This window comes from Geotrypetes seraphini, chromosome 11 (genome assembly GCF_902459505.1).
Source record: "Geotrypetes seraphini chromosome 11, aGeoSer1.1, whole genome shotgun sequence".
Lineage (NCBI taxonomy): Eukaryota > Metazoa > Chordata > Amphibia > Gymnophiona > Dermophiidae > Geotrypetes > Geotrypetes seraphini.
This window is the reverse complement of record NC_047094.1, coordinates 44,382,835-44,404,734: the sequence shown is the minus strand read 5'-3', so window position 1 is coordinate 44,404,734 and position 21,900 is coordinate 44,382,835. Positions and strand designations below refer to the sequence as shown.

General features: G+C 41.5%; 1 long non-coding RNA gene across 1 annotated transcript in view; it reads left to right on the top strand.

The window, feature by feature from the left end:
• Nucleotides 1-21,106, top strand: part of LOC117345562 — a 305,100-nt gene extending 283,994 nt beyond the window's left edge. The window contains exon 4 of the long non-coding RNA XR_004536461.1: nucleotides 21,072-21,106. This is a non-coding gene — a long non-coding RNA (uncharacterized LOC117345562). The remainder of the gene's footprint in view (nucleotides 1-21,071) is intronic.
• The last annotated feature ends 794 nt before the right edge of the window (nucleotides 21,107-21,900 follow it).

Genomic DNA, 21,900 nt, shown 5'->3' with positions numbered 1-21,900 from the left:
GATGTTGCACAGATGTTGTCATTAGCGTACAGACATTTTGAAAAATTAAGTGCTTCCTAACACCAATTATTGGCACCAATTTAGCCAGTTATATTGCACATGAATCTGCGATCCATGCCCAGAATCTGGAGAATATGGTGGTATTTTCTTGTAGAAATCTTTAGCATTTTGGGGCTGCAGTCTGGGATTACATAGTCCAGGTTTATCTTAATTCAATCCTCAAGGGCTGCAAAAAGGCCAGGTTTTTATAATATTTCTAATGAATATGCATTAGAAAGATTTGCATACCGACTACATCCATTGTATGCAAATCATATATATTCTTTAGTGATATCCTGAAAACTTGGACTGCTTGCAGCCCTCGAGGACTGAATTAGCCTAGTATAGCCACTATTATGAGTCTACAAGAGCCACTGTCCTCCAAAATAGGGCTTAATATTAAATTGAATAAAGACAAGATGTATTTATTTACTTTCTACGGCAATAAAATAAATTGTTGATTATTGGAAGGACAATACTAGAATGAATGTGATTACATAGTGGAATTTGATATGATTATATCTATAGATAGATCAGTGTCTGTCAAACTGTATGCCATGGCACAGTGGTGTGCCCCAAAGAGATTTCAGGTGTGCCATGAGAGATTCCAGAATTTTACTTTATTTTTAAAAATTCCCTTCTTAAGTACACACTAAAATAGGTGACATGTACATCGCGTCAATGTACACTACTTAAGTATACACTAGAATGTACATGTACTTCTTAAATATACAATACATTAGACTAGATGACATGTACGATGCTGTCAATGTGTGCGTAAGGATACAACCATCCAGATAAGCATCGTTCTTTGACGTGATTGATCATTTGCTACAGTGTGAATACTCTTATCTTTGCGCACATGGATTTTCAGCTCTGACGGAAAATTAAATCGGAAAAAAAAGAGAAAGTGAAAGATGGTGGAAGATGAAATGCGTGTTTACTTGTCGACTATCAAGCTGTGTTTTAAGTTAATTTGCACTCAAAAACAAGCACATCCATCGCATTGACATAATTGACATCTTCAAGATAATGACGGGAATAGACTTATTAGATAAAGACAGGTTGTTCACCCTCTCCAAGGTAGGGAGAACGAGAGGGCACTCTCTAAAGTTAAAAGGGGATAGATTCCGTACAAACGTAAGGAAGTTCTTTTTCACCCAGAGAGTAGTGGAAAACTGGAACGCTCTTCCGGAGGATGTCGTAGGGGAAAACACCCTCCAGGGATTCAAGACAAAGTTAGACAAGTTCCTGTGGAACTAGAATGTACGCAGGTAGGGCTGGTCTCGGTTAGGGCACTGGTCTTTGACCTAGGGGCCACCGCGGGAGCGGACTGCTGGGCACGATGGTCCACTGGTCTAATCCAGCAGCACCAATTCTTATGTTCTAATTCTGTTCTATTTACTTTAGTTTCACCATTGTTGCAATTATCCATACATAGCTTAAAGAACTTTAAATAAATAACTCTCAAATTTAATTTTTTCTTGGTTTTGCAGTTTTATAATTTCATTTATAATATGCTGCAAAAAAACATTTGCTCTGTTTAGTGTGCCAGAGCTAAAAAAAAAAAAGTTTGAGACACTGCTATAGATGTAAGCTAACAACTGCTGAAAAAAAATAACAATTTTCTCAGCTACTCTTGAAAATAGGCTCATGTCGAGGCCTTTTTGGATTCTTGAAAGAAACTGTCACCTCTAATCTATTCTTTTTTTTTTCGTAGTGGTTTTTCCATTCAATATACTGCATACATTTTGTTACCAAAACAAACAAGAAAAATAGATCAATACTAAGGGCTCCTTTTACTAAGGTGCGCTAGCGTTTTTAGCGCACGCAGGAAATTACCACGCACTACATCGGGCGCTACGCTTCTAGAACTAATGCCAGCTCAAAGCTGGCGTTATGGACTAGCGCGCGCTATTCCACGCGTTAAGGCCCTAACGCACTTTAGTAAAAGGAGCCCTAAATCTTGGTGGAAAGCTGACGGTCATCCAGGCACACATAGGGCTCCTTTTACGAAGGCGCATTAGCGGTTTAACACGTGTAATAGCGCATGTTAAACTACCAGACGCGCTAGCCGCTACCGCCTCCTCTTGAGCAGGCCTCAGCATGAGCCTATTTTCAAGAGTAGCTGAGAAAATTGTTATTTTTTTTCAGCAGTTGTTAGCTTACATCTATAGCAGTGTCTCAAACTTTTTTTTTAGCTCTGGCACACTAAACAGAGCAAATGTTTTTTTGCAGCATATTATAAATGAAATTATAAAACTGCAAAACCAAGAAAAAATTAAATTTGAGAGTTATTTATTTAAAGTTCTTTAAGCTATGTAGGGATAATTGCAACAATGGTGAAACTAAAGTAAATAGAATAGAATTAAAATTTGCACGTGCTAAAGCTGCTAACGCGACTTCGTAAAAGGAGCCAATAGTTTGGAGTACGATATCTTCAAAAAAATTGTGGTTAAACACTGAATTTAGAAAAATCCAATTGGGAATTTATGATATATAGGTTGAAGTAGCCCAGATGTATTTTTAAGTAAAGAACAACCAATGCTAAATTATTTCAAATTATAGACAGTTGTGAATGCAAAACATTTAGGGGTCCTTTTATTAAGCTGCGGTAGGGGTTTAACGCGTGTAATACCGCACATTAAGCTGCCTGCCGCGCTAGCCACTAACGCCTGCATTGAGCAAGCATTAGTTTTTTAGCCGGACGCGTGGTTTAGCGCGTGATGAAATGTCCGACGCGCTAACCCCGCTAGTGCGGCTTGATAAAAGGACCCCTTAAAGTGTTCTGTATACACATACCAAAGGGTAATATTTACTCTACGTGACAGCTCTGGCTGGAGCTAATGGCTGTGGCTACAGTTTTTTTGTTTGTTTATTTTGAAAGACACGATAAACTGTAAAAGCGAACAAAATTGTTTCTATTTCTTTTGTAGTAAAAATGAGGAGTAGATGCTCAGCTGGTGCTTTAAATGGGAGAGGTGACCCATACATTGCTTTAAATAACAGATAAGTGAATATTTGAAAGTTGCTACAGTGGAATTCAGTGAACGCGATAAACAGTGATGATTGATTAAAAAGAATCAAAATAAGGGATACAGAAGATGGCGTCAGGAGCGGACGCCTGAACGGACAGCGTTGAATATTGGCTGAGTTCAGCGGGTGGTGTGACTCTCTCCCGTTTAATATGCCCAGCAGTCCGCATGAGCGGACTGCTGGGTATGATGGACTCAGGTCTGACCCAGCAGAGGCATTGCTTATGTTCTTATGGGAAGAGGAAAAGGACTACTCGCCCTAACCCTCCGGCGGCTGGAACCTCCCAGCGAATGACACAGCCGACTATATTCAGCATGTTAGCCGGTTCAGGTGAAGATCACAGACCTACCTCGGAGGTTCTTTTAGGTTCAACTGTGAACCTCAGCGTGGCACCAAGCCAGGCATCGCTGAGCCCAGAGCAGAGACTGGTTCCTCCCCAACCCGGAAGCGTTACAGAGCAAGGAGCAGCTGGTGTCCGGTTACCCCAAGAGGGAAGTGAGGACTCCAGCATGAGAGGGACGCCTTCACCAGACTCATTGGAGGAAGGAGCAGGTCATTTCCATCTGTATTCTCCTAGCACAGTTAAAGAAGAACTAGGAACCGCTTCAGATGAGAATACCATCGATTTTGGAGAGTTGAAAAAGCCAGAGAAGGTTGATTTAGAAGCACTCTGGCAAGCCATATCGGTTATGGATTCCAATCTAAAATTGACTCTTTCAGCTATTAAAACTGATTATGGGACTGTCCATTCTAAGGTAGAGTAACAGGGGGTATTACTATCTAATTTGAAGGAAAAAATAGAGACACAAGAAGTTGATTAATGAAATGAAAGCGGTTGAAGTAGAAATGGTTAAAGAAAGATTATATATCTCACGAAAAATGGAAAATTTTGAAAATCAATTGAGAAAGAACAATTTAAGACTTTTAAAACTTTCCTAAATGTCCTATCATCTCACCAGTGGAGATGGTTAGGAAATACTTTCAAGAGACTTTGGCCATACCGTTGGAAAATTTGCCCCTTATTGTGAGAGCTTATTACTTTAATATTAGGAATCCTCAATGTGAATCTACTCCAGCTGAATTGCCTGTAGATAGACAGGTGGATATGAACTTATCTTCATTTTTGGAAACTTCTTTAGAAGTAGTTACTGATAGAACTATCATGCTTGTGACTCTTACTTTGGAAAGTGACAGGGAATTTGTTCGTCGTCTATACTTCCATCATATGAATAACCAATTTTTAGGTTCAAATGTTAGAATTTTTCCAGATTTATCTAAAAAAACCCAGAGACATAGGAAAGAACTCTTGGCCTTGAGGCCTAGAGCTCTTGCTCTGGGGGCAACATTTCTTGTTAAGTATCCTGCAAAATGTTTTGTTACCTATCATAATAAAAAAATTTTGTTCTTTGAGCCTAAACAACTTACAGAGTTTATAGAGTCGAGAGAAAGGTTGGTAACCGTACCTGATGTTATATGATTTGCTAGCAGCTTTAGGAAGGTGTATCTTTTGCCGTCTCTTTTGTAATAGATTAATTTCCTCAGTTTTAATTCCTATTCTTGATCTCTTATATTGTAGACTAAATAAGAGTTATATTTTCTTTTCTCTATATTTAGTATTTATAAAATTATATTTATGTATAAGCTTGTAAAATTGAAAATGCAATAAAAATTAAATATACAAAATAAGGGATACATATTTTTAATTTTTTTTTTTAAAGAAGAAATTATAAGAAACATGGACCTAGGAAGACTTTGACCTATGAAGACTTGAGCTTGAAAACATGTAGCTCATGGCTAAGGTTACCAAATTTTCCAGAACAAAAATTCGGACCTATGGCCCCAACCCCAGGCCCACCCATTTTTGCCCATGTCATGCCCTTTTCCGCACCCCAACCCCGCCTCCTCAACCTATTCACTTGTTTGGAGGACATCTGCGCATGCACTGATATGATGCGCAGATGCCGTCCCGACATCGCTCCTAGCTGGAAGCTTTTCAAAATCCGGACATGTCCGGGGAAATCCAGACGCCTGGTAACACTACTCATGGTGGCCATATGAGGATTTGACTGGCATTGAGGAGATATCAATTACGAATTTTGGTCAGTCATTGTAAAACCGCTGATTTAAGATTCAGCTGGCAGCAGTGAGTATGTTTTTATCCAACACCAGCATTATTCTTGGATTTTCAATGCGCGGTGATGTCTGGACACTGGCATTGGATATTCGGGTTTATTTATGTGGCCATTATCCCTTATGCGGAAAGGTGCCTAAGTTATTCCTCCCTGTTTACAAAACTGCACAAGTGTTTTGTAGCACTGGCCGGTGTGCTGAATGCTCTGCACTGCTCCAGTGAGCGTCGGAGCAGCGCAAAACATTCAGCATGCTGGCCGGCGCTAAAAACTGTGTACGCTAAGAAGCAGGTGTAACTGTATATGCACCGTTTTACTGAGGTAATTTTCAGAGCAGAAGTGCACATAAGAATTTCTGTTTGAAAAGTCAGCACTATTTGCAGAGAAAAAAAACACTCTTTTTTTTTTTTTAAATGAAACTCATGCACGTGGATATAAAAATTCCTCCCCTCTATTTATCTGTCTGAACTGCTAACATTTTCTTCTTGTGATCTCATTGCTATGCAATATCAATGAACTCTAGGAGATGACAGCCATGCACAAAGATAATATCATTTTAAATAATCAACAGTTTACCATGTCTAAAAGAAAGACAGGGGAATAATTACATGCTGAAGGGCAAAGGAGAGCCATCTTATTATGAAATATCATTTTATAACCCATCTTGCATGATTATGCTTTCAGCCTCAAAGCAGTCAATTTCTTCTTCTGAAGGGTAGTATTTACTGTTGATTAAGGTGCCCGTTTTGTTGGTAGCACTCAAGAATGCTAAATGAAATTGCCTCTGGTTAACCATCAATTGTGTCTACTGGATGGAATGAAAGGTATATTATGTTGCTTCAGAGGTTGCACATGAGCTGCCTTAGCTTCTCAATGCAAATATAATTAATCTTCAGTAAAGACTGAAAGAGGACTCCCTTTAATCCAGTGGTCTCAAACTCAAACCCTTTGCAGGGCCACATTTTGGACTTGTAGGTACTTGGAGGGCCGCAGAAAAAAAAATAGTTAATGTCTTATTAAAGAAATGACAATTTTGCATGAGGTAAAACTCTATATAAATCTTTCCTTTTGGCTAAGTCTTAATAATAATATTGTCATTTATAGCTAAAGAAACATATGATCAAGAAACTGTTTTATTTTACTTTTGTGATTATGATAAACATACTGAGGGCCTCAAAATAGTACCTGACGGGCCGCATGTGGCCCCCGGGCCGCGACTTTCAGATCACTGCTTTAATCCAATGCTCAGACTCAGTGGGAAACTTTCAGGTGCTACCCCTCCCCCCCACACACACACTTTTGTTAGGGCCAGATTCCCGAAACTTAAGGTTGTCTTTAAAGTGATCGCTAAACCAGTTCCAGCTGGTTTAGTGTGCATGTACTGTAGCGGCGGATTATCAAACGACTTGCCGTGGTCTTTTCCGAGCTTCCTAGCGGTCTCTGATTCTGTTATGCAAATGGGCTTATCAATATTTAAACGAGCACTCTGGTGGATTCTTCAACATCACCGAGTGATTCTCCAAGTGCGGCGTTGGCTTTTGGCAACTAAAAAATCAGCAACTGGTCTGCGCGGTGCCGGTACTGTGAAAAGCGCATCTCTAGCATGTGTTTTGACTGTGGCTCATTAAAAAAAAAAAAAACAATCCACATAAATTATAGTCTTTGAGGTTTTTTGGGGAGGGAAACAAAAGCACACTTCTTGAGCATTTGTATTATAGTCATGTTATGTGTTTCTGGGTGTGGTTCATGATAAATGTTGACATTAAAAACAAATAACAAGATACATGAATTATAGCGGTTTTGGGGGGAGAAAAGGCATGTCTTATGCATGCTTGTTTAAAGTCAACATTGCATCTCCCCTCTCTTCCCTTCATCTGGTAGCTCTGAAACGCCTATGATTGTCACACTGCTTATGGTGTTGCTTTTCCCGGCACATCTACACATTTAAGCCTCTTTCATGGTGTGCCAATCACCATCACCAGCGACTCATCTCATGGAAATTTAACGAGCCTTTGCTACTCTCCACCAACCTCATTTGCGTGCGTGTGTTGTTGTGTTTTTTTTTTTTAATTACTCGCCTTTTTGAAATTGCTACAATAACGGCTTCGACAGCAGCCCATCGGTTTTTACCTCATAATTTTGAGAATCTGGCCCTTAGAGTCATACGGAGGGTCAATATTCAAACCACTTTAACGAAGGTGAGGAGTGGCCTAATGGTAGAGCTGCTGCCTCTGCACCCAGAAGTTGTGGGATTGAATCCCTGTGCTGATCCTTGTGACCTTGGGCAAGTCATTAAATCCTCAATTGCCCCAGAAGCAAAATAAGTGCCTGAATATAGGTAAACTGCTTTGAATGTTGAGCAGGATAATTGCACACAAGCGTACTTATAGCTATTCTAGGGTTGTAAAATGAAATGACAAAAAATAATGATGCAAAATATTTTAATAAAATCCAAAATCTTATTTTTTATTAGATATCGATATTAGATCATAAGATTAATCAATTAATTTTAAATTGATTATCATTTGCATCATGAGAATTATTACAGAAGCCAAAAGCTGGCCTTGCTCATAAAAAATTCCAATGTTTTACCAGTTACACGTCCATATATATCCTAAATGACAACATTCCTTCGTTACAATCCATCTGCAGTCTAATTGGTTCACATTATTTATTCCCATATAAGGCTAGCTTCATATAGGCGTTTCACAAATTACATTCTTATATCTAAAAAGTTACATTCTCACATTAAGCTTACATATTTTATAAAAAGAAGAAATACATAAACAAATATTGTAATATACTTACAAAACTCCTCAGCTTTTATATCCTTTCCTGTAAATATCAGTGTGTCTTTTCCTGAGATCTTTGTCTCACAAAGACTGAACAAAGAAAAGATGGAAAAGAGCAGGTACCCCTCCCATCAAGATTCATGCCATATGGTTTAGATTTGTCCTTAGCAAACTCAAGTCATGGCAAACCTAGGGCCCCCTGGTATGTGGATACCAGGTCAAAAGCCAACTCCTGTCTGCCTACATTTCCCTGAGGATTGGCCTAGTTCAGGCTGGTCACTCTAACACAAAGAAGCTCTATAAGAAACTTAAACTTTCCCATCTGTTGGTATGGTGGTTATCAATCACAAAATGTCTTAGCCTGCCTCTCTATATCCGTCAAGCACATGACATACATCAAATCCATATGGTAACTTAAAATCCCTGTTTTTAAACTTTTTGTATTTCTGATCATTTTATTCCAGCTTATCCAATTTTCATTTATTCATTTATAGCTACTAATCCACATTCTCACTTGCTCTTGGATTAGGCCCTAGCTATCAACAGTTTTTCTAACTAGTAAATCCTGGTGCAATGTGAGAAAGTGTAATAGCTGAATTTTTTTATTTCATGTTTGCTCACTCGTACCTGTCCAGGTAAACTAAGCTGGCCCTCCCCAGAACTACTTAAGGCATAGGACAAGGTCCTGAATGTGTAACCACAAAAAATAGGTAACATGCAAGTCCCAGTCCCTTAACCAGTCAGGAGATGTTCCTGCCCAGTTACATTGTCCCTGTAAGTCTGAGAATATTCAGCAGCACTTAAATAGGCAGTGTTGCTAAATATCCTCAGAAGCCAAAACCAGCTTTGTTGTTGGCAGAGACAGAACTTTTGCTGTTAAGTGCCAATATTCAGCACTTAACCGCATATGGTAACGGAATAAATCAGACTGCTTAAAACACATCCTACATTTGTCCAGTTTAACTTATATAATTAACCAGTCATCCGCATATACCTAGACAGTGAACGGCACCCTTCCCCCCGTCCTTTTTCTACCCCCCCCCCCCCCCGCTGTATGCACACCCCTTCCCTTTCCCCATACCTTTTTAACTTCTGGGGAGATATGCTAGAGATGTTTAAATACCTACAAAAAAGACATGTGGGAAGCCACTACTTGCCCTGGATTGGTAGCATGGAATATTGCTACTCATTGGGTTTTGACCAGGTACTAGTGACCTGGATTGGCCACCATGAGAACGGGCTACTGGGCTTGATGGACTATTGGTCTGACCCAGTAAGGCTATTCTTATGTGCATGAGTCGAGTCTCTTTCTTTGAAAGGAAACTCTGCAATGAGAGGGCATAGGATGAGGTTAAGAGATGATAGGCTCCGGAGTAATCTGAGAAAATACTTTTTTTTACAGCAAGGGCAGTAGATGCGTGGAACAGTCTCCTGGAAGAGGTGGTAGAAACAGAGATTGTGCCTGAATTCAAGAGGGCCCGGGACAGACATGTGGAATCTCTCAGAGAGAGAAAGAGATAATGATTACTGCGGTTGGGCAGACTAGATGGGCTATTTGGTCTTTATCTGCTGTCATGTTTCTTAGTGCTCGTGTGTTGTGGCACAGTGGTTAGAGCTACAGCCTCAGCACCCTGCGGTTGTGGGTTTAAATCCCACACTGTTCCTTGTGGCCCTTGGTAAGTCACCTAATCCCCCATTGCCCTAGGTAGAGTGTGAGCCCACCAGCACAGATAGGGAGAATTTAAACCTCTTAGGCTATGAGTGGAATATAAATACTAATAAAATATTCTTGACTTTATGCATTTATGCACTAAGAACAGTGCAAGCTTGCTCAGTGGGGTTCCTCTCCTCCATATTCCAGATGATTGCAACTGATAATATCTTACAATAAACAATGTTTATTTTTCAAAAATATCCCTCTTTTACTAAGCCTTTTACCGCAGCCCAGAGCGTTAAATGCTTCGACACTCAAATAATTCCTATGAGCATTGGAGCAGCATTGGAGCATTTAGTGCCCCGGGCTGTAGTAGAAACCTCTTCCGCGGCTTAGTAAAAGAGGTCCATATATAGGATCTATTCATCTACAATTTTTCTTGACCCCAATTTTTATTTCATCAAACTCACATTTATTTTAATTTATGACAGGTGACATATAATACCGGCATCTTTAATTACTGCACAGATAAAAATCTGCTTTATTTGATGCCTTGGTACTGCAATTCTTGAAGACTTTTTCTATTTTTTTTTTCTAGTAAACCACCTGACATTTGAAAGCTTTTGAAATGTCTTTATTTGAATTCCTTATTTTAAATTTTGAAATGGCAATGCTGAATTTATTTACAGTGCATAGTTTCTGTCACTTGGTAGAACAGATTAGCTGATCAATCAATTCCTAGGTTATTAATCTTTGAGAATTTAAGATAATAGGAAATAATTTCTATGAGAAAACAGATTGCAGGATGCGTGAGCAAGACATTTTTTAAATAAATTAAAAATAATTTAATTGTACATCTACGTGTTCTTACAAAGTCTTCTTAGGCACCAAAGGATTAGATGCAACAAACCATGCAAGTTATTTTAGGATCAATATTCAAGAGTGTAACTGAAGCAGGAGAGGTTTCTGGTTAACCCCCACTGAGCTGGCCATTTCTGGATATTCAGCGGCACTTTACCAGATAGTAACATGGAGGGGAATTTTTTATATGATGCCTAACTGCCTCTTTTACAAAGCCGCACTAGCGGCTGCCACGTGGCAACAGCCGCAAAGCCCTTTAAATCTTTATGGGCTTCGGGGCTATTAGCGCAGCACAGCCACTAGCGTGACTTTGTAAAAGAGGCCGTAAGTCTGAGTTTAGATGTTTTGTGGAACACCTATCTTGTTTTTTTCAAAAATGTTTACTACCATTTTGACCCAAAAATAATGTTGGGAAGATATTTTTGCAAATCATGGGTAGATCAAAAAGGCAGTGCTGGACTCAAAAAACAACAGAGAGCCACCCACTTCACCGATATAATGTGTCATAATCAATATTAATATTAATGTGCAATTAATTACAAGCCACTTGCCAACACAGACTGAATATCAACCCTTTTACTAAGCTGCGCTAAAAAGTGGACTGTGCTATTATCAGTGCTTGGGTTTCCCACGCACTGAGGCCACTTTTAACCTGGCAGTAAAATGACTGTATTTTCCATTTTTAGAATGAATGGCCATGCACTGATTTCCAAAATTAGCACATGATAATACAAAGTAGTAGGGTAGTTGGATACAATCAGTTATAAAAAGTAGCTCACATTGAGCAAACCTACTGATAAATACTTATCAAGCCACCAACAGGAAACTAACCAGAGAGTAAGAAAAGCTTCCATTTTAAATGGGAGCCATAAGGAGTTATTGAGAAAGTAGAATGCTTCTGTGATCACCTGAACTGATTGTATGCATGTTTGAAAGAAGATTTATCCTTGATCCTCAGTTGTCTTTTAGTCAACATGTGTTGAACCTCATTAGGAAAGTACAGTAAAACGTTGGTTTGCAAGTGTTTTTCAAGACAAGCAAAACATTTTATTAAATTCTAACTTGATATACAAGCAATGTCTTGCAATACAAGTACATACAGTATACACACATCACAACTGAGCCGATGTTCTTCTCTCTCTGACATTGCAAGTGTAGTGACTGTTCTAAACAAGCAAAGTCTTGCAATACGAGTACATACAGTATACACGCGTCACATCATCACAACTGAGCTGATGGTGGGAAATTTCATGGCGACACCAGAAAATATTTCTTCACCGAAAGGGTGGTTGATCGCTGGAATAATCTTCCACAACAGGTAATTGAGGCAAGCAGCATGCCAGATTTTAAGAAAAGATGGGATTGGCATGTGGGATCTCTTCATGGATGTAGTTAGGGGGTAGGCCATTAGTGTGGGCAGACTAGATGGGCTGTGGCCCTTTTCTGCCGTCATGTTCTATGTTTCTATGTTCTAAATGAGCAAAGTCTTGAACTACGAGTACATACAGTATACACACGTCACATCATCACAACTGAGCTGATGGTTCTTCTCTCTTTGACGCTTCAGGAGTGTAGTGACTGTTCTAAATGAGCGAGGTCTTGCAATATGAGTACGTATAGTATTTTGTATTAAAGTTTTTTGGGTTGTGGAACGAATCATCTGAGTTTCCATTATTTCCTATGGGGAAATTTGCTTTGATATACGAGTGCTTTGGATTACAAGCATGTTTCCGGAACAAATTATGCTCGCAAACCAAGGTTTTACTGTATTTTAAGTTACATCTTTTGAATAGACTACATCGCTATTTGCCATAGAACGATTATAAGAATGTACTTCAAAGAATAGTACTGTCGACAATAGATTACTGTAATATAGGGCTCCGTTTACTAAGCTGCGGTAGCGTTTTTAGCGGGCGCTAAAGATTAGCGCACGCTAACCCCTGCACTACGTCGAAAAACTTACGCCAGCTCTATGGAGGCGTTAGCATCTAGCGCACGTGACATTGTAGCGCACGCTAAAACCACTAGCGCAGCTTAGTAAAAGAAGCCCATAGTATTGTTGGATATGCCCCAGACTGCGCTGAGCTCTCTGCAGTTAGCCCAGAATTCTATTATTAGAACTCTATTTAGGCTGAAAAAACATGATCACATGTTTGAGTTTTATTATAAGCTGTACTGGCTGAAAATTGAGTTTCGGATCAGATATAAGCTCTTACTTTTGACCTATCTGAGCATATAGGATCGAACTCCTAGCTACCTGTGGCAGTGTGTAACCTCATATATCTATCTCCCTTCCACAGTTACGCTCTTCGACGCAGAGTGACCTGGCAATACCGACAAGGAGAGAGGTCAGATTACAGACAGTCAAGGCAGGTCTTCTCCTGTGCTGCTCCTGCTCCATCCTATATTAGGCAACAATATAGGGGGGGGAATTAAAAAAATTGTTGAAACGATACCTGTTTTGCCTCATGAAGTATGCAAGTTGAGTCTGTATTATTTTTTTTAAATCACGCGGTGGCTAGTTTATTGGTACTTAGTGTGGAAACGATGATCCAGTAATGTGGATATGATGGATCAGGACTTGGGTGTGATTTTATGTGATGGTGGTCTTAAGGTGGCCAAACATGTTGAAAAGGTGACAGCGAAAGCTAGAAGGATGCTAGGTTGCATAGGGAGAGGTATGGCCAGTAGGAAAAAGAAGGTATTGATGCCCCTGTATAAGACTCTGGTGAGACCTCATTTAGAATATTGTGTACAATTCTGGACGCCGCACCTTCAAAAAGATATAAAAAGGATGGAGTCGGTCCAGAGGAAGGCTACTAAATTGGTGCATGGTGTTTGTCATAAGGCATATGGGACAGATTTAAAGATCTCAATCTTTATACTTTGGAGTACAGGTGGGAGAGGGGAGATATGAGTTGAGTCTCTTTCATTTGAAAGGAAACTCTGGAATGAGAGGGCATAGGATGAAGTTAAGAGGTGATAGGCTCTGGAGTAATCTGAGGAAATACTTTTTTATGGAAATGGTGGTAGATGTGTGGAACAGTCTCCCAGAAGAGGTGGTGGAAACAGAGACTGTGTCTGAATTCAAGAGGGCCTGGGTTAGGCACGTGGGATCTCTCGGAGAGAGAATGAGATAATGGTTACTGCAGATGGGCAGACTAGATGGGCCATTTGGCCTTTATCTGCCATCATGTTTCTATGTTCTACTGCAGTAGGAAAAAGGAGGTATTGATGCCTCTGTGTAAGACTCTGGTGAGACCTCATTCAAGGCTGTTGCACAGGCTTGAGCTGCTGCCTCAGTGGCAATGTTGCCACTCTGTCATGTTGAGATCTGGGTCTGATTTCTGAGCTTAGTTTCTGTCCCTCAGACTTTGTTTAAAACCACATAAAAACCACCCAGCCATCCACCGCACATGCCTGTTTCTGCCTCCATCAGTTCTATCCACTCTGCCAAAATCGCGAATGTGACCATTTGTGTTATTCATCATGTTGACGAGCGTTTTAACAAAAATAGCCCCCACAAATAACATCTAAAAAGTTATTCGCAGGTCTGCTCCACCCTTATCCCCCGTGAATACGGAGGGAGGAGTGTAGTAACACTATACAAATGATAAGCAGTAGTACCAGTAGCTTAATAAATGGGCCTCAATGTTTGCTTTGACCAAGAACATCTTAACTTGTCTGGCAGCTAACATGTGAAAGTAATGAAGGAAAACTACCTGCCATATATTGTTCCAAAATTCTAATCAAGATGCACCTGTAAAATGAACTCAAAATAAATGTGACTGTCTTCTCTTTAAAGGATGATTTCTCATCTGTGCTTCCATTGCAAGAGTCATCTTAAAGATTGTTAAATGATTGTGCCAGAGCTGTTAAGTCTAAGAACAGCTTTAGTGAAAAGTGTCCTCAGCAAGCAGTTTTTTATACGAAGCATTTTGCAAACAGAGAAACCGATGGTACACGGAGGCCATCAGACACCTACTCCACACCCTAATTGTTGTGCGGCTTTATTCTTGCACACTTTTTGCTGGAGATCTTGTAAAGGTGGAAAATGTTTAAAAGCGTGAAGGCAAGCGTGAAAGGTGGAAGGAGGGAAATGTGTGCAGGGTGGCGGGGAAAGAACAAAAATACTAAAAAAAAAACAACCCAATTTGTTAAATGTTTTCTAAGGGGCCTTTCATGAAAACTGTGACCAAAAAATGGCCTTAGGGCTAGATTCACTAATCTGCCTGATCCATGGCAGATCCGCGGCAGGCCGACGAATTCACGAAGGGCCAGCATGCAAATGGGGGTGATCGGAGGAACGCCTCCACCGACCGTATGGATCGCTGGAGAGCAATTGTTGAGCATGCACAGACTATCTTCCTTGACTGTAGATGGTCTGTGCATGCGCTGGCCCTTCGTGCCTGGCAGAGCTTTTTTTTTTTTTTTTTCAAACTTTACTGTTTTTTTATTACTGTTTTATTACTGTTTTTTTATTACGGGCTCACGCTCCGGGGAAAGGCAGGCGAGTCGGGGCTGAGCAGGGCGGCAAGAGGAGAGCAGGTCGCGGCAGAGAGCAGGAGAGCCGGGGGAGGCAGAGAGAGAGTCAGGGAGGCAGAGAGCAGGTCGCGGCAGAGAGCAGGTTTATTTCAGAGCTGCAGGGCTGGCAAGACAGTCAGAAAGGAGGTGAGCAACTGGTCCCCAGCAGTCGCTTCTTGTTGATCGGCCAGCCCAGTTGGTGTTCAAGATTTCTGTTTAGTGAAACGCGTCCCTGCCTACTTTGCATGCCGTTTCCCTCATTTGCAAGCACGGATTGGTACACAGGTTCATGAATCGGGTTGGAGGGAAATCGGGTCGCAAAGGGCTCGCAAACCGATTGGTAGACGATCGGTTTGCTTAGTGAATCTAGCCTTTAGTGTGCCCTTATGTGGGGTTTTCCATGCTTCAAGGACATTTTTACCACAGGGGCTAAATTGGTTGATTTACAGAATTTTCCATTAATGACCATGCGCTAATTTTCCCATTAGCATGTGGCTATTAGTGTCTCAACTAACGAATGCATTCCAGTTTTTTTCTTTTTGCTCTGCTTGAAAGGCTTGCTCTGTTTATGTCATGAGTTATTTTTGCTTACTTGCTTGTGTCCCATTAATGGTCTAATTTATTTGCGTATATCATTTAACTAGAGCACAAAGAGGAGCATCATCTTCTCAGACCTCCCAAATTCCACTTGTCCTGGCTGCTGCTTACAGTTCAATGCTAGGAGCCTAAGAGCCAAAATGGGAGAGCTGGAAGTCATAGCCAGCAAGAAGGACCTAGACATAATTGGAGTCACAGAAACTTGGTGGACTGATGACAATAAATGGGATGTGGCCATACCAGGGTACAAACTCTACAGGAGAGACAGGACACACAAAAAGGGTGGAGGAATAGCGCTATATATAAAAGACTCCATACCCTCAACCAGGATGGAAACAACAGTAAGGGCGGATGGCTTGGAATCACTATGGGTTAAGCTACCGGGAGGAACTGGAGCAGACATAAAATTGGGTCTGTACTATCACCCACCTGGACAACCGGAAGAAATCGACCAGGACCTGGAAGCTGAACTGAGGCAGGTATGCAAAGGCGGAAGTGTGGTGGTGATGGGGGACTTCAGCTATCTGGGATAGACTTGAATATCGGGCACTCAAACTGCACGAGAGAGACCAATTTCCTGGAGGTCACGAGGGACTGTTTCATGGAACAGCTGGTCACCGAACCAACACAGGGAGATGCCACTCTTGCCCTAATCTTCAACGGACTAGGGGGACCCGCAAAGGAGGTGGCGGTACTAGCTCTACTAGGAAACAGCGATCACAACACGATCCAGTGCAGGCTAGAAATTGGATCATCAAAGGTGAAAAGAACCACAATGATGGCACTCAACTTCAAAAATGGGAATTATGATGCCATGAGGAAAATGGTGGGAAAGAAATTCAACAGCAACACAAGGAAGATGGAGTCCGTAGAAAAAGCCTGGACCCTACTCAAGGGCACTGTGCACGAAGCACAGAACCTGTGCATCCCCAAGTTCAGGAAAGGGTGCAAAAAAAATAGAACAAAAAACCCAGTGTGGATAACAAATGCAGTGAAAAAGGCGATAAGTGACAAGAAAGCGAAGATTTCCAAAAGGATCTGACGACACTGGGCCAAAAAGTGGCAAATGAGCTTCAACATAGGGAAATGTAAGGTCATGCATGTAGGGAAAAAGAACCTGATGTTCACTTACAAAATGGGGGGATCACTGCTAGGGGTAAGTAACCTTGAAAGAGACCTGGGAGTGATGGTAGACACAACATTGAAGGCGTCGGTACAGTGCGCCACAGCCTCAAGGAAAGCAAACAAAATGTTGGGTATCATTAAGAAGGGTATCACGACCAGGACGAAGGAAGTCATCCTGCCACTGTATCGTGCAATGGTGCGCCCACATCTGGAATACTGTGTTCAGTACTGGTCGCCATACCTCAAGAAGGACATGGCAGTACTTGAGGGAGTCCAGAGAAGAGCAACTAAGCTGATAAAGGGTATGGAAAATCTCTCATATACTGACAGACTAAAAAAGTTGGGGCTGTTCTCCCTGGAGAAGCGGAGACTTAGAGGAGACATGATAGAAACCTCAAGATCCTGAAGGGCATAGAAAAAGTAGACAGGGACAGATTTTTCAAATTATGGGGAACCACAAGTACAAGGGGGCACTCGGAGAAATTGAAAGGGGACAGGTTTAGAACAAATGCTAGGAAGTTCTTTTTCACCCAGAGGGTAGTGGATACATGGAACGCACTTCCGGAGGCTGTGGTAGGCAGGAGCACGTTACAGGGCTTCAAAGAAGGTTTGGATAGGTTCCTAGAGAATAAAGGGATTGAGGGGTACAGATAGGAGTAGAGGTAGGTTATAGGGATAGGAGTAGAGGTAGGTTATAGAAATAGTCAGGGCCTACTGCTCAGGCAATAGGCCTGATGGGCCGCCGCGGGAGCGGACCGCTGGGCGAGATGGACCTCTGGTCTGCCTCAGCGGAGGCAACTTCTTATGTTCTTATGTATTGTATTTCTACTGTTTCTTTGATAGGATAGGAACACACACGCGGTTAATGCAGGCAATGCTGATGCACTAAGTGATTTTCATAAACACACCCACTCTCCACCCCAGACACACCAACTGCACCAAAAATTAAATTTTAATTTTTAGTTCTTGGGTAGTATGCGCACTTAGCCAAATTACCATGGAACGCCTCAGCGTGCCCTGCAGTAAGTCTTATTTTACTGCGATAAGCTTACTACAGCTTAGTAAAAGGGCCCCTAAGTGATTAGAAGTAGATGACAGTTGGCAGGGATATACAGCAGGTTAGATGTCACATCGACTACAGAGGTATGAAGGTGATACCTTAACCCTTGTTTTTGTTTATTTGTTTGTTTTGGATCCATAATAATGGGACAAATTGTTCACTTCATATTTTTAACAAATTCTTTTTTATTTTATTTTATGTATTTATTCATTTTCAATAATACAATTCAAGATATACTTGTACAGGTGGCTTTTAAGTAAAAAAAAATCCAATAATATTATAATAGCTTCAAAGGTATTAAGTTAACTTAAATCAGCTCAAGTCCACAAAAGATCCAAAATGTAATTTATAAAATGGAAACTAGGAAATATTAACTAAGGAAAAATGATGCAAATCAACTGATATGGGCTTCTAAATTATTCTATACTCCTCCTTTCTTTTCCTTCTCAAGCCGAGATAGAGATAGGAAAGTTGTCAGCTGGTAGGACTCAAAGAAAACACATTTTTGTGAATTATATTGTATAATACATTTGCAAGGATATCGGAGGCAAAAAGTTGCTCCAAGAGCTATAATTCCCGGTTTTAATATAAGAAATTATTTTCTTCGCTTTTGTGTGTCCCTAGCCAAGTCTGGGAACATTTGTATCTTAAGTCCCAAGAATTCTTTCACTCTATTTTTAAAGAAAAGTCTCAAAATCCAGTTCTTGTCCATCGTTAGGGCTAAAGTTGCCACCAGTGTTGGAGGAGTAGCCATTTCTCTGTCTGATAATTCCAGTAAAGCTGATACATCAAATTTTTAACAAATTCTACAGTCAGTAGCTTGTTCTACTGTATTTACTGCCCAAAATCTTCAAGGATCTTACATTAGATTCAATTATAGCCAGAAATTGATGATCAGTGGTATAGAAGTGTTCACATGCCATTCAAGAAATTCAATCAGGATAAATAGTGCTGTGAATCAGGTAATGCAAAATTGTACTCCTTGTTCATTCTGGTACAAACAGGTTTCCAGCAATGGCAATGAACAGTGATAGCTTTGAAAATGAAAGATAATTTCAACAGTCCATAAAGGGGTGAGGTTATTCTTTCTGACTGGCCATAAAATGATTGAAAGCTTTTTCCAGTCTCTTGACTTTATGATACATGCATGTTCTTGCAATTTATTATGTTAATTTATGAGGTTTTATGGTTTTATAATTTCTTGGATGGCTGTAAGAGATGGAAATAGAATCAGTAAAATACTTAAAGTAATTGAAAATATTAATCTTTTTATATACGCTTAAGAAATATAGAAACACAAATTATGTCTGCAGCTGAGGACCCTTTAATCCTCTCAGTCCACCTATTATTACCTATACACTACGGGGCTCATAATAATAATTTTAAAAAACGGTACTTGGACGGTACTTGGTACTCTGAACGCCTAGAGCAAAAAGAGACATTTTTAGAGGAGGGGAAAGGGCGGGAGTAGGCTGACCTAGACTTAGTCATACTACGTTTTGACTTAGACCAACTCTCTCCTGCTGTGAACGCGATCCCTCCCCCCCCCCCCGAATGGCCATGAACCGGCAGGAGGGATCCCAAGCCCTCCTGCCGACACCCCCGAACCCCCGACAATACTTGCAGGAGGGATCCCAGGCCTTTCTGCTGAAGACGCAGCCCCCCTCACCCCTCACCCCCGACATACCAGCAGGAGGAAGCCCAGGCTCTCCTGCCAAAGATGGCCCCCCTGAAAACCCCCAAACACCCCTGAACAACCCACCACCACCCTGGACACCCCCCCCACACACACATACTAACCTTAATGTTGGCCGGACAGATGGGTCCTTGGTCCGGCTGGCCAGTAGACCCGCCGTCCTTGGAATGGCAGGCCTCCCCCTTCATTTTGGGATGCACCTGGAAGGGGCCTAGAGCCTAATTGGCCCAGGCACCTAAGGCCTGCCCTCAGGAGTGGCCTTAGGCAACTGGGCCAACCATAATTGTCCTAGTTCCCTGAGGCCATTCCTATTGTTGGGGGCCTTAGGCATATGGGCCAACCCATTCCATGTGCCTAAGGCCCCACCCATGGGCCATAGGCCCCACCCCGGTGCATCCCACAATGCACCGGGAAGGGGCAGGCCTGTCATTCCGAAGATGGCGGGCCTGCCGGCTGGCCAGACCAGGGACCCAACTGGCCAGCTAACATTAAGGTTAGTGTGGGGGTGGTCCGAAATAGTAGTGTTGGTCTGGGGTGGTGGGGGTTGTTTGGGGCATTCAGGGGTTCGCGGGGTTGGGGGGGGCCATCTTCGGCGAGAGGGCCTGGGCTCCCTCCTGTCATTATTGTCGGGGTGGGTGGGGGGTTCGAGGAGGGGGGCCCTGTCTGGGATCCCTCCTGCTGGTATTATCGGGGAGGGGTGGGGGTTTCTGGGGCTGCATCTTCAGCAGGAGGGCCTGGGATCTATCCAGCCGGTGGTTCGCGGCCGTTCGGGGGGGGGGGGGGGGATCGTGATCGCGGCAGGAGAGATTAGGCATCTCTCCAGCCGCGATTGTTGGGGGAGGGTGGATTCTGTAATCAGTGTTGTTTTTGACAGATGCCGGTTACAGAATCCAGCTTTTAGGTGAAGGACTGGCTCCTCCTTTGCCTAAAAGGTCTTGCTTTGGGCGTTTGGGACTTGAGCGATTTTTTGGTTGGGAATGTGTTTTAAAGTTAGACATTGTGGTGATCTGGGCGATGAAACTGCTGAACGTAGAGGTAGGTCATTCTGAAAAAAAAACTCATTTTGGATGTTTTTTTGAGAATGGACACTTGCATGCTGCTACTTTCAGCGTTTAGGGACTTAGATATATAAAAAAAAAAATTATGCCCCTCCACTCTACCACAGAAATGCACACTCTACTCTTCCTCCTTTGGTCTGTAATTAAGACTTCCTTATGTGTATCTCAAGCATGTTTTAATGTTATACCACCTGTGCTACAACTCTCTTGTTCCAGGTGTTATGAAAGCAGATTTAAATAGAACATAGAAATCAGAATTGATGCATTCAGACTGGGACATGTCTAATTCTATTAGTATTTCAAAGAAGGATCAGACAATGTACATAAGGACAAAATAGCCTTACTGGATCAGACCCGTGGTTCATGCAGCCCAATATCCCATCTTCATGGGTGGCACAAAAAACACTTGCCTGGTTTTGTGAAAAGGGGTGGGGGGTGTAAGTTGGATCTGAAGACAGAGGTTTAATGTCAAACTGTGTTTTTTTTTGTTTTTTTTACAGGACTATAAAACTGAAGTAATGGATTTAACTTCCACTGGTAGGAACTGTCGTCCTGGTTCTGTAAGTGCTAACAAATTTTGCTGAATAAATTTAATTATTCAGAGGCTATTTACATTCTTTTTTTTTTTTTTGTAATATCTCAAATCTTTCCCATCAATCAGTGCAAATTTAGGGCTCCTTTTACGAAGATGCGTTTGCGTCTTAACGCGCAGAATAGCGCGTGCTAAAATGCCACGGGCGTTAGCCGCTACCGCCTCCTCTTGAGCAGGCGGTAGTTTTTTGGCTAGCACGCGCTAATCCGGTGCGTGCGCTAAAAACGCTAGCGCACCTTTGTAAAAGGAGCCCTTAGTTAATATTCATGAACGTTTAGTCATGAAAACTGTTCTGAAGAAGCTACCGTGCCACTATAGGAAGTCTTGTAATTTAATTCATGCATGATATTGTACCATAGAGTATTGTTATGAGGTATGTTGTCAATTTTAACTTTAAAAGCAGCTGTTATTTTGGTATAATGGTGGCATTTTTTTTAATGGGTTGCGTGATGTTGCTTCTCTTTTTGCATAATTAGTTGTCAAGATTTTTTGCAATACACAGAAGGGCACAATGTATGTTACTACAGATTCATAGAGGTGCTCTATGAAGATGCCCATTGCCTTATTTTGTCATGGGTTGGTATCTTTTACTGTAACTCCCCGTTGTGTATGTAGCTAGGTGGATGCCTAGTGTAAGCCCAGTGGAATAGGAACAGGGGTACAAAATCATATGTAAAATGTTTGTTCCTGCTACACATAGGACATTTTCATACATTTCTACCTGTAATTTAGACAAG